At 38.5% G+C, this 12353-nt stretch overlaps 1 pseudogene; it reads left to right on the top strand.

Moving 5' to 3' along the window:
• Positions 1–287: 287 nt before the first annotated feature.
• On the top strand, positions 288–8246 carry LOC127448047 (transmembrane protein 169-like; annotated as a pseudogene).
• Positions 8247–12353: the final 4107 nt, after the last annotated feature.

Genomic DNA, 12353 nt, shown 5'->3' with positions numbered 1-12353 from the left:
GGCCAGCCCTAGTGACGGGTACAGATATAAGAGGCTATGAGAGTCCAAAATAAATAAAATCCCAGATGCAGTTTATTAATTTTCAACCAAAATCTGTCATTTTAGGCTATAAAAAAGAACTACAAAAAAAGATTCTTCAAAAATTTCTCCTCAGAATGGCAACGAGTATCACGACTCTTTCTCTTTGTTACAGGGTTATCATGATTGGAGCAAATAGCTTTTTCTTGTCTCTTTAAGTTGTAGCTCTTCTTAAAGCGTGTGAGATACTGACGGTCATAAACTGAAGGATGGAGCAGGTGGAGCAGATCAGAGCCGAAAGCCCCCAGCAAGAGTCTGTAAGATTAGAGGTGCACGAGGGGCCGCTCGATGAAGGAAGTACCGGCATGAGCATTCGACGGAAGGGGAGAAAACGAGAAGCCCGGCCAGAGTGACTAATTAGTTACATGTTAATTAGTTAAGGTAGACACATTTGTATAGGTATAAATCTTTGATGAAAGTATACCTTTAAACGCCATAAAATCAGTGGACATGCTGTAATTAAAAGTTGGGGGAAATCTGACATTTTATAGTGGACTTTTTCCAATAATATGCTCAAATGGGCAGATTCAATTCATATCAAGATTTATTGGCAAGAGAAATTTACTTTATTGCCAATGCATTGTTAGACACTATACATACAGATATAAAACATATTGAATGATGAAGTTTAAAATCTCAAAACTGTTATTTTCTCTGTCTGCCGTTCAGTCTCTATTGTGCACACGACTGGTCTCTCGCACTCGGTTTCTCTTTTGAAGCAGGTTCAGATGAAAATGAGTGAGCGTTTTCGGGTGATGCGAAGAGATACAGCAGCTTGCCCGTATCTCTCCCACACCTGGTTCACCACTTGCGGTGAAGTCTACATTCTCCATACAGTAAATCCGCTCCCGTGTTTTTTATGACTGGACATGCTTCGCACGTAATGAATAAGTGTGCACTGCTCCACACAATCAGTTTCTGTGCTAGGATGTGCATTTGAGTTGAGCGTGTTGGCTACATCCTGGAAATTTATATATGGCAATTTTAGCCACAGGAAGTGGGGAAAAACATTAAAAGTTGACTGTGTAACTTGTTAACTTCACTAATTGCAGAAATTAACCCATTAAATTACCCATCCCTAAAAAAAGACATTCAAATATTAGAGCACAACTGTCTGGTTTAAGTAAAAATCTCATTTGTTTTTTTTTTTCCATAGGATAATTGATTATTAATCATAACTTAGAAACCTTTAAAGAGCACCTATTATGTTTTTTAAACGTGCCTAATTTTGTTTTAAAGGTCTCGTACAATAGATTTACATGCATCCAAGGTCAAAAAACACTTTAATTTGCTCATAATTTAAATTGCAGCGTTACCTTTATTTCCCAGTGTCAAAAACGACTCATTCAATGATCCGTTCTAAAGGATTCTTTCTAAACTCCTCCTTTCAGAGAGCCTACTCTGCTCTGATTGGTCAGATGTCCCAGTCTGTTGTGATTGGTCTACCGCTTAGTGTAGTGTTTGAGGGCGGGTCAAAGCTGTTCGTGAGCAGCCAATGAAGACCAGAGGCGGGTTTTTTGTTACCAAATTACGTAGGTTAGTACAGGAAGTAAGTCTGGAATTACTAACGACTCGTTTCAGGTGTTCAGAATCGGTTCTTTCTTTTGGGAGTCAGTAACTCCATTTGTCGTGCACTTTGATTTTTTAAACTTTGCAGAATTTTTTACATTCACAAACAGCTATATAACACACTACATGAAAGGTAATATTTGGAAAAACCGTAATAGGTGCTCTTTAAAGACAGACCTACCATGAGCTCTGAGGTTGATAATCAATGGTATATGCTTCTGTTGAAGCCATTAGTCCATGTTATTTCAACTTCATTTAAAAAAAAATCATGTTTAATAGTTGAATTCCTGCTGAAGAACTGCACCACCCATGATCCTGAAGAGAAATGATCCACGGCCAAAAAGGCGTGCCTGAAGAGCTCTGTAGGGAACACCCTCTCCCTACACTCTCAAACTACTTATACATTTTTATGTATCTGAATATTTTGTAATAAACTTGAAATAAGTTGTTTCTATACTTATAATGAACAGCTTTCAATCAATGGTTTTATTTATTTATTTATTTTTATTACATTGTCATACACAATGCCTCATGGGATTGTTTTATACCTTGGTCTTTTTGTTTGATTATCAAACACTTGTTTTGTTTTTTGCCTCAAATCAAAGTTTGTAATGTTGTGAGTCAAGTCAAATTCAAGTCAAGTCAAATTTGTTTGTATAGCACTTTTCACAACAGGTGTTGTTTCAAAGCAGCTGTACGTGAAATTATGTTATAACAGAAAATGAATTAATATAATGCCAATATTAGTTATTTATGTTTAGAACTATTAGTGGTTAAAATTTGTAATTGTGGGTCAATGATTAAACAAAATGATTTTATGTGAACTATAAGTTTTAGTGTTAAAGTCCTTGAAGTCATCCCAAATTAACTGAGGAAATACATGTAGATGCATTGTCCTATGATTTGGGCCGATGAAGGCTTTTGTTAGTGGTTAATTGATTTTCTATGTAGTTTAAGAGAGTGTTGTCCCTCCTTTGACCAAGTTGATATAGGTATCATTCAGTGAGGAGCATCGCAGTCTGCCTGGAAGCTGATGGCAGGTAATTTTGGTGAACTCCATCCTGAGCCCATGCTTCAGACAGTGGCTCATGAAGAATCCCATGTCTTTGAGTTTGCATCAGTTCATCCTCTGTGAAGTCTGTCTTAGTAGACTGAAGTGAAGTCTGGCTGGCACATGCTGCAGTTGGTCATCATCACTCAGCGACACAGTGGGAATCGGACATCAGGCAGGATCTGGCAGCTCTGGTAACCTCTGGATATAATTCTGAGGTTTAGAAAAGGAAAGAAGTAGAATAAAATGAATGTAGATGCCATTCAATTTAAAGCAGGGTTAAAGAATAAGAGAAATGTTTTCGGTTCCGGCAGACTTAACTAAAGCAGCATAGCTATGAATTGACCGATAAATTAGGTGTATGCCTGGCTAAATAGATGAGTCTTTAGTCTAGACTAAAACTGAGAGTGTGTGTCTGAGTTCCGAACACTGCTAGGAAGACTATTCCATAGTTTAGGAGCCAAATATGAAAATGATCTCCCTCCTTTTGTGGATTTTGATATTCTCTATATTGTTAACAGGCTGGAGTTTTACGATCGTAATGAGCGCTATGGAATATAGCATGACAGAAGGTCACTTAAGTACTTTGGAGCTAGACCATTCAAATTTTGTAAGTAATGAACAGAATTTTAAAATTAATACCAAACTTAACAGGTAGCCAATGTAACGATGATAAAATGGGGCTGATATAATCGTATTTCTTGGTTCTAGTCAGCACTCACGCTGCTGCATTTTGAACCAACTGAAGTTTATTTATTAAACCTGCAGGACATCCACCTAGTAATGCATTACAGTAATCTAATCTTGAGGTTATTAATGCATGAATTTGTTTTTCGGCATCAGCAACAGAGAGCATGTGTCGTATCTTGGCGATATTTCTGAGGTGGAAGAATGCAGTCCTACAAATATTGGAAATTTGTTTTTCAAAGATTGCTATCAAATATAACACCTAATTTTTTTGCTGCAGTTGTTGACGTTACAGTACATACATCAAGAGTCAGATTATATTTTAGCATTTTATTTTTTTTAGGTTTTTGTTCCAATAATTAGTACTTCAGTTTTATCGGAATTGAGTAGAAGGAAATTTCTAGTCATCCACTCATTGATATCCTTTATACACTTTTAATTTGGAAACTTGTGAAATTTTGTCAGGTTTCGAAGAAATATAAAGTTTATTGTCGACATAACAGTGAAAACTAATTCCATGGTTCCTGATAATGTCTCCCAGGGGAAGCATATATAGGGAGAAAAGCAGAGGCCCTAAAACTGATCCCTGTGGCACTCCATACTTTAATTTGATCTGACAGTTCCTCATTTACACAGACAAAGTGGTAGCGGTCAGAAAGATAGGACCTAAACCAATCTAATGCCTGTCCACAAATGCCAACATAATTCTCAAGCCTATCCAAGAGTGTGTCGTGATCTATGGTGTCAATGGCAGCACTAAGATCTAAAAGCACTAGAAGAATGAAATGCAGCTGCGATCAGATGATAAGAGCAAGTCATTTGTAACTGATAAGTGCAGTCTCTGTACTTTGGCCTAAATCCTGACTGAAATTCTTCATATATACTATTTCTCTGTAAAAATGTACATAGAGTTGTGCTCAAAAGTTTGCATACCCTTGGAGAATTGGTAATATATGTACCATTTTTAAAGAAAACATGAGTGAGCAGGCAAAACACATTTCTTTTATTTCTTATGGGATTCATATTCAACTGTAGGTTATAACAGAATGACTCAATCATAAAACAAAACATGGCAACAAAGAAAAAAATGAAATGACCCCTGTTCAAAAGTCTGCATACCCTTAGTTCTTAATACTGTGTATTGCCCCCTTTAGCATCAATGACAGCATGCAGTCTTTTGTAATAGTTGTCTATGAGGCCCCAAATTCTTGCAGGTGGTATAGCTGCCCATTCATCTTGGCAAAGTGCCTCCAGGTCATGCAAAGTCTTTGGTCGTCTTGCATGAACCGCACGTTTGAGATCTCCCCAGAGTGGCTCGATGATATTAAGGTCAGGAGACTGTGATGGCCACTCCAGAACCTTCACCTTTTTCTGCTGTAACCACTGGAGGGTCAACTTGGCCTTGTGCTTAGGGTCATTGTCATGCTGGAAAGTCCAAGAGCATCCCATGCGCAGCTTTCATGCAGAAGAATGCAAATTGTCTGCCAGTATTTTCTGATAACATGCTGCATTCATTTTGCCATCAATTTTCACAAGATTCCCTGTGCCTTTAGAGCTCACACACCCCCAAAACATCAGTGAGCCACCACCATGCTTCACAGTGGGAATGGTATTCGTTTCACTATAGGCCTTGTTGACCCCTCTCCAAACATAGCGCTTATGGTTGTGACTCTATTTTGATCTCGTCACTCCAAATAACAGTGTGCCAGAAGCTGTGAGGTGTGTCAAGGTGTTGTCGGGCATATTGTCACCGGGCTTTTTTGTGGCATTGGCGCAGTAAAGGCTACTTTCTGGCAACTCGACCATGCAGCTCATTTTTGTTCAGGTATCGTCGTATTGTGCTCCTTGAAACAACCACACTGTCTTTTTCCAGAGCAGCCTGTATTTCTTCTGAGGTTACCTGTGGGTTTTTCTTTGTATCCTGAACAATTCTTCTGGCAGTTGTGGCTGAAATCTTTCTTGGTCTACCTGACCTTGGCTTGGTATCAAGAGATCCCCGAATTTTCCACTTCTTAATAAGTGATTGAGCAGTACTGACTGGCATTTCAAGGCTTTGGATATCTTTTTGTATCCTTTTCCATCTTTATAAAGTTCCATTACCTTGTTACGCAGGTCTTTTGACAGTTCTTTTCTGCTCCCCATGGCTCAGTATCTAGCCTACTCAGTGCATCCACGTGAGAGCTAACAAATTCATTGACTATTTATACACAGACACTAACTGCAATTTTGAAAGCCACAGGTGTGGAAAATTAACCTTTAATTGCCATTTAAACCTGTGTGTGTCACTTTGTGTGTCTGTAACAAGGCCAAACATTCAAGGGTATGTAAACTTTTGATCAGGGCCATTTGGGTGATTTCTGTTATCATTATGATTTAAAAAGGAGCCAAACAACTATGTGATAATAAATGGCTTCATATGATCACTATCCTTAAATAAAAGACAGTTTTGTTTTTGCATGATCAGTCATATTTTCAAAATCAAGCCAAAATTTCACAATTTCTTCCAGGGTATGCAAACGTTTGAGCACAACTGTAGTTTGAATTTGCTCAAATATGTCTGTAGTTAGAGACACTATCCTTCCATGCACCGCAAAATACCTCTAATTTTGTATTCTTCCTCTTAAGCTTCATTTTCCGAGCTGCTCTCTTGAGAGCATGAGTGTGATCATTGTACCATGGTGCGGGAAATGCTAATCCCAGTGTATCATTTTCGTTAGCTATGTGGATGTTGAAGTCACGGACGATTAAAGCTCTATCCACAGCAACTACTAGATCTGACAGAAAATCAGCTAATTCGTGAAGGAATTCAGAATATGGCCCTGGTGGTCTATATACTGTTGCAAGAACAAAAGACAACAAAGATTTTTTATTTATATCTGACAATGTCACATTAAGCATTATCAGTTCATTAAACTTATATCCAGACCTTTGAGTAACACTGAAAATATCACTGTAAATTGTAGCAACACCTCCTCCTTGACCTTTCAGATGAGGCTCATATTTATAACAATAACCTGAGGGAGTAGACTTATTTAAACTAATATATTAATCTGTTTTAATCCAGGTTTCAGTCAAAAAGAGTGAATACAAACTATGATCTGTAATAATTTCATTTACAATTACTGAATTGGATGAAAGTGATCTAATGTTAAATAGTCCTACCTTTATATGATGTTTATTTCTATTTTTTTCTTATTTTCAAGTTTGACATCAATCAGATTTTTTCTAAATGACTTAATGTGGGTTTTATGTTTGGTAGTTCGGGGAACAGACACAGTCTCTATATGATATACTGGTGATTCATTCTCTATGTGTTGTAGTTTATGTGACCTGTGTGACGTCTGAAGACAACTAGCAGACGTTCGGATTAGCCAGTTTGTCTGCTTCCTGACCTGGGTCCCAGTTATTCAAATACTATCACTATTAAGACTATGAGCCATATTACTAGAGAGGACAGCAGCACCTTCCCAGGTGGGATAGAGTGATTCACCTTGGAGCTGGTTAGTTAGGCTTATAAAGGATTTTATGAAATCCCTATGGGAAAAATACTCCCGGAACCAAGACAGCTTAAAAAAAAAGGTGGGTGGGCACTGTTGCGCTTTATTGAAAAAAACATTAAAAACATAATTGCATTGAAGAGTTTGCCCACGATCAGCTGTACAGAACAAGTAGCAGGCCAGAGATCTCCAAAAGAGGGCGTGGTTACTTCAGAAGGGGGCATGGTTACTCCAAAAGGGGCGTCACTTCCACACATGGTTAGGGAAAGGGTTAGGTTAGGGGCTCCCGCACCTTTTTTGGAGCTCGGCATGCAGTTATATCCTTCTCGTACAGAAAACGGTCTTCTTTCTGTCTGTTGAAATCCTGATTATTTCACAAATATGACAAACTATGCAAAATATACAGTTTTGCTATTAGATATCTAGTTGATTTGCTACTAAGCTTCTCAAATGAAACTCTAAATATTTTTCCAGCCTGGTAAGCTTTGTCAAATTCAGTGATGAGTTCGTCCTCAAATGCCAATCAGATCGGAACTGCTGATTTCAGACAGCTTTTTTTTTTATTGGCATGAGGCAGAGACTTAAGGAAGGCTGATGTATTTATTTACTTATTAATGAAGGGAAATGCATTTAAAATACTGCATCACTCAGGATTCTGGTATCTTTGCTACTAAGTGACTGACATTCTTCAGGCTTGTTTGTTTCTGTATTTTCCTTTTTCTAAATTAAATGTCTTCACCTTATTAGGTTGGAGTCTACCACCAGACAGCCGCTATGTGACGCTAACAGGGACCATCACACGCGGCAAGAAGAAAGGCCAGATTGTGGACATTCATGTCACGCTAACAGAGAAAGAGCTGCGCGAGATGGCGAGATCCAAAGAGCGTCTGGGCGCTGAATGCGAGGCCAGAGAGGGATCGAGCCGCTTGTGCACTCTCTGGATTTCTCTAGGTCCTCACATCGTCCTGTGGAGTCTCTCTTGTGATCCCATAGTCTTCGTTTTGTCCTTCATCACCTCGTTTTTCTTTGGAACTCTCACATGGTATAACATTTTCCTGGTGTACAATGAAGAACGGATGTTTTGCCATAAAGTGACAATTTGCCCCTTCCTCATCATCTTCTACCCTGTGCTGATTGTAGCTCTGTCACTGTCATTAGGATTGTGTTCAGCTGTTGTGCAGGTGTCCTGGGCATTTAGTGAATGGTGGCTATCCGTCAGGGACCTGGAGAAGGGCTTTTGTGGATGGGCTTGTGGGAAACTCAGATTGGAGGACTGCTCGCCTTACAGCGTAGTAGAGCTGCTGGACTCGGACACGATCTCTGGGAGTTTGCAGGGAAAGACTTTGCAGACTTCCTCAGTGTGAGTTTTGGAGCCACAATGTTCACTTTTTGAGGCCATGAAGTTGTAGGAAACATGCTTTTGTCAAATATCGTACAAGTCCAAAATCAAAAGCTTATGACTGTGTTTTATCCAGGCGCGACTTGTTTCCATGTAATTTGTCTGTCTAAAATCATGCAGATACAGGTCAGGAGCTTCAGTTAATGTTCACATCAACCATCAGAATGGGTGAAAAAATGTGATCTGAATGATTTGGACCGTGACATGATTGTTGGTGCCAGACGGGCTGATATAAGTATTTCTGTAACAGCTGATCTCCTGGGATTTTCACACAACAGTCTCTAGAATTTACTCAGAATGGTGCCAAAAACGAAAAACATCCAGTGAGCGACAGTTCTGTGAATGGAAATGCCTTGTTGATGAGAGAATGGACAGACTGGTTCGAACTGACAAAGTCTACGGTAACTCAGATAACCACTGTGTATAATTGCGGTGAGAAGTATATCAGAATGCTATTTCGAGATGCGGGTTGGCGCTGTTTTGGTGGCACGAGGAGGACCTACACAATATTAGGCAGGTTGTTTTAATGCAGTGGCTGATCGGTGTATAACTCAGACTGATGGCTTCAATAGAGGCAAATACCATCAATTAACAGTTTTGGAGCTCACGGTAGAAAAATAGTTAAAATGAATTCCCCTTTGAAAAAATTGACTGGATTTTTACTTCTGGAAACAGACTGTTGGGCTCTATAGAAACCAAGCAACTGAGAAAATGTGCTGTCGCTTGTTGTGGTCATGGCTGGTCAGGACATAAACTCAGTTTTACAAAGAAGAGAAAACTCGAATCAATGTCACATCACATGGTTATAACATGGTGTTTGACAAAGAGCAAACTTTTGTTTTACTTATTTTGTCTCTTTCTTACCAACAAAGTCCTATTTTGTTATCTATTTTTATCTTAAGTTATATGACACAATGTTTCCTTCACGGGGTGCTCCTTATTTTATATTAAACTTTTTAACAATATTTATTTTATTCTATTTTATTGTATTTATTTGAACAGTTTGCATGTTTTTTTGTCCAGTAAGGAGATGAGAAATAATTTCTCTAAATCAGAGGGGTTGAAGAAAGTGCGGAGAAATACAGGCTTTTTGTAACCTTCTGTAAAATTAAGCCATATATACAGTATATATGTAAATAAACTGAAACTTTGTGAGATTGTGAGGAAATTATTTTCAAAGTAGTCTCATTTTGCTAATGACTTTTGAACAGTTTGTGTGTGTGTGGATGGAGGCAAACAATTATTCCAAAATGTCATGTCTTGTGCAAAGATTGTGTCTTGGGAATCAAAAGATTTTTTTAGATCACTGCATATCAAAACCATCATAGAAATGGATGTGACTTCTAACATTTGTTCCAGTTCATTGAATTTTTCTTTTATCTGTTAACAGTTTGCTTTTAATATCATCTAGTGATGATCATAACACAATAAAATTAATATTCCTTTATTTACATTTTATATTTTTGGGTCTTAACTTATTTTGAAAAACCTGATAAAGTTGCATTAGATACAGTATATTAGGAATTTTGCTGTTTGTCTTCAGTCCACTTCTGTATTTGCCCCCATCATGAGTTATGTTTTTGTGTATATCTCATACTAAATTGTTTCAAAAATTCAAACAAAATGTAACATAAAACAAAGGCTATCTGAGTAAACACAAAATACAGTTTTTAAATGATGTTATTTATTGAAGCAAAAAAGTTATCCAATACCATCTGGGCCTGTGTGAAAAAAGTATTTGCCCCCTTAGTAACTAAATCCCCAAATCTATGAAACTGCATTCATAATGGGGTTCAGCTGGACTAGACACACCCAGGCCTGATTACTGCCAGCCCTGTTCAATCAAATCAACACCTAAATACAACTTTTTCAGCAGCATGAAGTTGGCTAAAAGGTCTCACCCAGTAGCACACTATGCCAAAGTCGAAAGAAATTCTAGAAATGATGAGGAAAATGGTGACTGAAATACATCAGTGTGGGAAGGGTTACAAAGCTATTTCAAAGGTTCTGGTACTCCAAAGAACCGCAGTGAGAGCCATTATCTCCAAATGGAGAAAAGTTGGCACAGTAGTGAACCTTCCCAGAAGTGGCCGACCTTCCAGAATTCCTCCATGAGCACAGCGACGACTCATCCAGGAAGTCACAGAAAAGCCAAGGACAACATCCGAGGAACTGCAGGCCTCTCTCGCATCAATAAATGTCACTGTTCATGACTCCACTATCAGAAAGACACTGGCTAAAAATGCCATCCATGGAAGTGTGGTGAGGAGAAAACCACTGCTAACCCAGATGAACATTAAGGCTCGTCTGAATTTGGCCAAAACGCACCTTGATGATACTCAAACCTTTTTGGAGAATGTTCTTTTGGGAGAATGTTCTGTGGACTGATGAGTCGAAAGTGGAACTGTTTGGAAATCAAACACAGAATTCCACAAAAAGATCATCATACCTAAGGTCAAGCATGGTGGTGGTAGTGTGATGGTGTGGGGATGCTTTGCTGCTTCAGGGCAACTTGCAATAATTGAGGGAAACATGAATTCTGCTCTCTACCAGAAAATCCTAAAGGAGAACGTCCGGTCATCAGTCCATGAGTTGAAGCTCAAGCGCAACTGGATTATGCAGCAAGACAATGATCCAAAGCATAGGAGATGCTGTGGCAGGACCTTAAACGGGCAGTTCATGCTCGAAAACCTTCCAATGTGGCTGAACTAAAGCAGTTCTGCAAAGAAGAGTGGGACAATTATTCCACCGCAGCGTTGTGAAAGACTGATCTCCAGTTAACGGAAGCGTTTGGTTGCAGTTGTTGTTGTTAATGGTGGCACAACCAGCTATTAAGTTTAAGGGGGCAGTTAGTTTTTCACATGGGTGATATAGGTGTTGGATAACTTTTTTGCTTCAATAAAAATAAATAAATAAATGAACTGTATTTTGCGTTTACTCAGGTTGCCTTTGTTTTATGTTATATCTTGTTTGAAGATCTAAAACAATTTAGAATGAAAAATACACAAAAGCAGAAGAAATCAGGATGGGGGCAAATATTTTCCACAGCACTGTATGTTGAAACACGTAGGAATATTCTATTAAAAATCAGATGTATCATGCTGAATCTTTGTTCCTCATCTTTTGCTAGATTTTCCTTGCTACTGTCAGGTTTGGCCTGTTCACTGGGGGTAAAAAAGTACTTTTCTCTGTAAAGCTTTGGAACAATATGAAAGTCTGTTGTGAAAAATCAGTGCTAGGAGGTTTTTAACAGTTTTGTGAGTCTTTTTATAAAGTTGTTATATTTCAATTTAAAGTACTTTATTGGAATGATTGTTTAGCATACAGCTCAGAGACGGTCCACTTCTATTAAAATAAATGTGAGAAATTGGAACGCTCAACCAAGAAGTTCTAGCATCCAACGGTCAACGGACGTAGAAAGGAAGTCCCGCCTTACAGGTAAAAGAGCCAATCACCTTTTAGATACAGACATCGCCTATCAATCATCTCGAGATTGCGCATGCGCATTAGCTATGCAAACCGGGAAAATTGCGTTTTTTAACGTAATCTGAGGAAAGACGCACAATTTATGAAACCAGCGTTGTCCGATTTTATTTATGATTTGAAATATGTTCTTTGATCGTCATTTTGATAAACCATTTTTGAGATTTCGGTGTTCCCCCATTCAAGTAGATAGGAGCTGCACTGGCATGAGTGGAAATAGCCTCCCGAGAGCGTTCCAAACATGTCCGACAGTGGACTGACTTGCTATAAAAACTTTGGTCACAATTCGAAACATGATTTGGCCAGTTTAGGAGCATTTCAAATAGTGAGAAGCACTTAAAACATCAACAATTGGTTTTTTTTAACACGTTTCACTATATTTGTGAGGACGTTTCAATGACATAAAAATAAGATGACATTAATGGTGATAAAAATGAATACAACAATATACAGAAAAATAAATTAAATCGTATTATTTTAGGATTGTGTTCCGTGTGAACTTCCCAGCAAAGCGCATGCGCGACTGTGATGGCCAATGAAAACGTTGCTGAGGGTTTAGTAATGGCTGAGAGGCGTGGTTTGGGGGGAC

This window comes from Myxocyprinus asiaticus, chromosome 11 (genome assembly GCF_019703515.2).
Source record: "Myxocyprinus asiaticus isolate MX2 ecotype Aquarium Trade chromosome 11, UBuf_Myxa_2, whole genome shotgun sequence".
In the NCBI taxonomy this organism is placed as follows: Eukaryota; Metazoa; Chordata; class Actinopteri; order Cypriniformes; family Catostomidae; genus Myxocyprinus; species Myxocyprinus asiaticus.
Note: the sequence above shows the minus strand (reverse complement) of the source record. Positions and strands in the feature narration are given on the sequence as shown.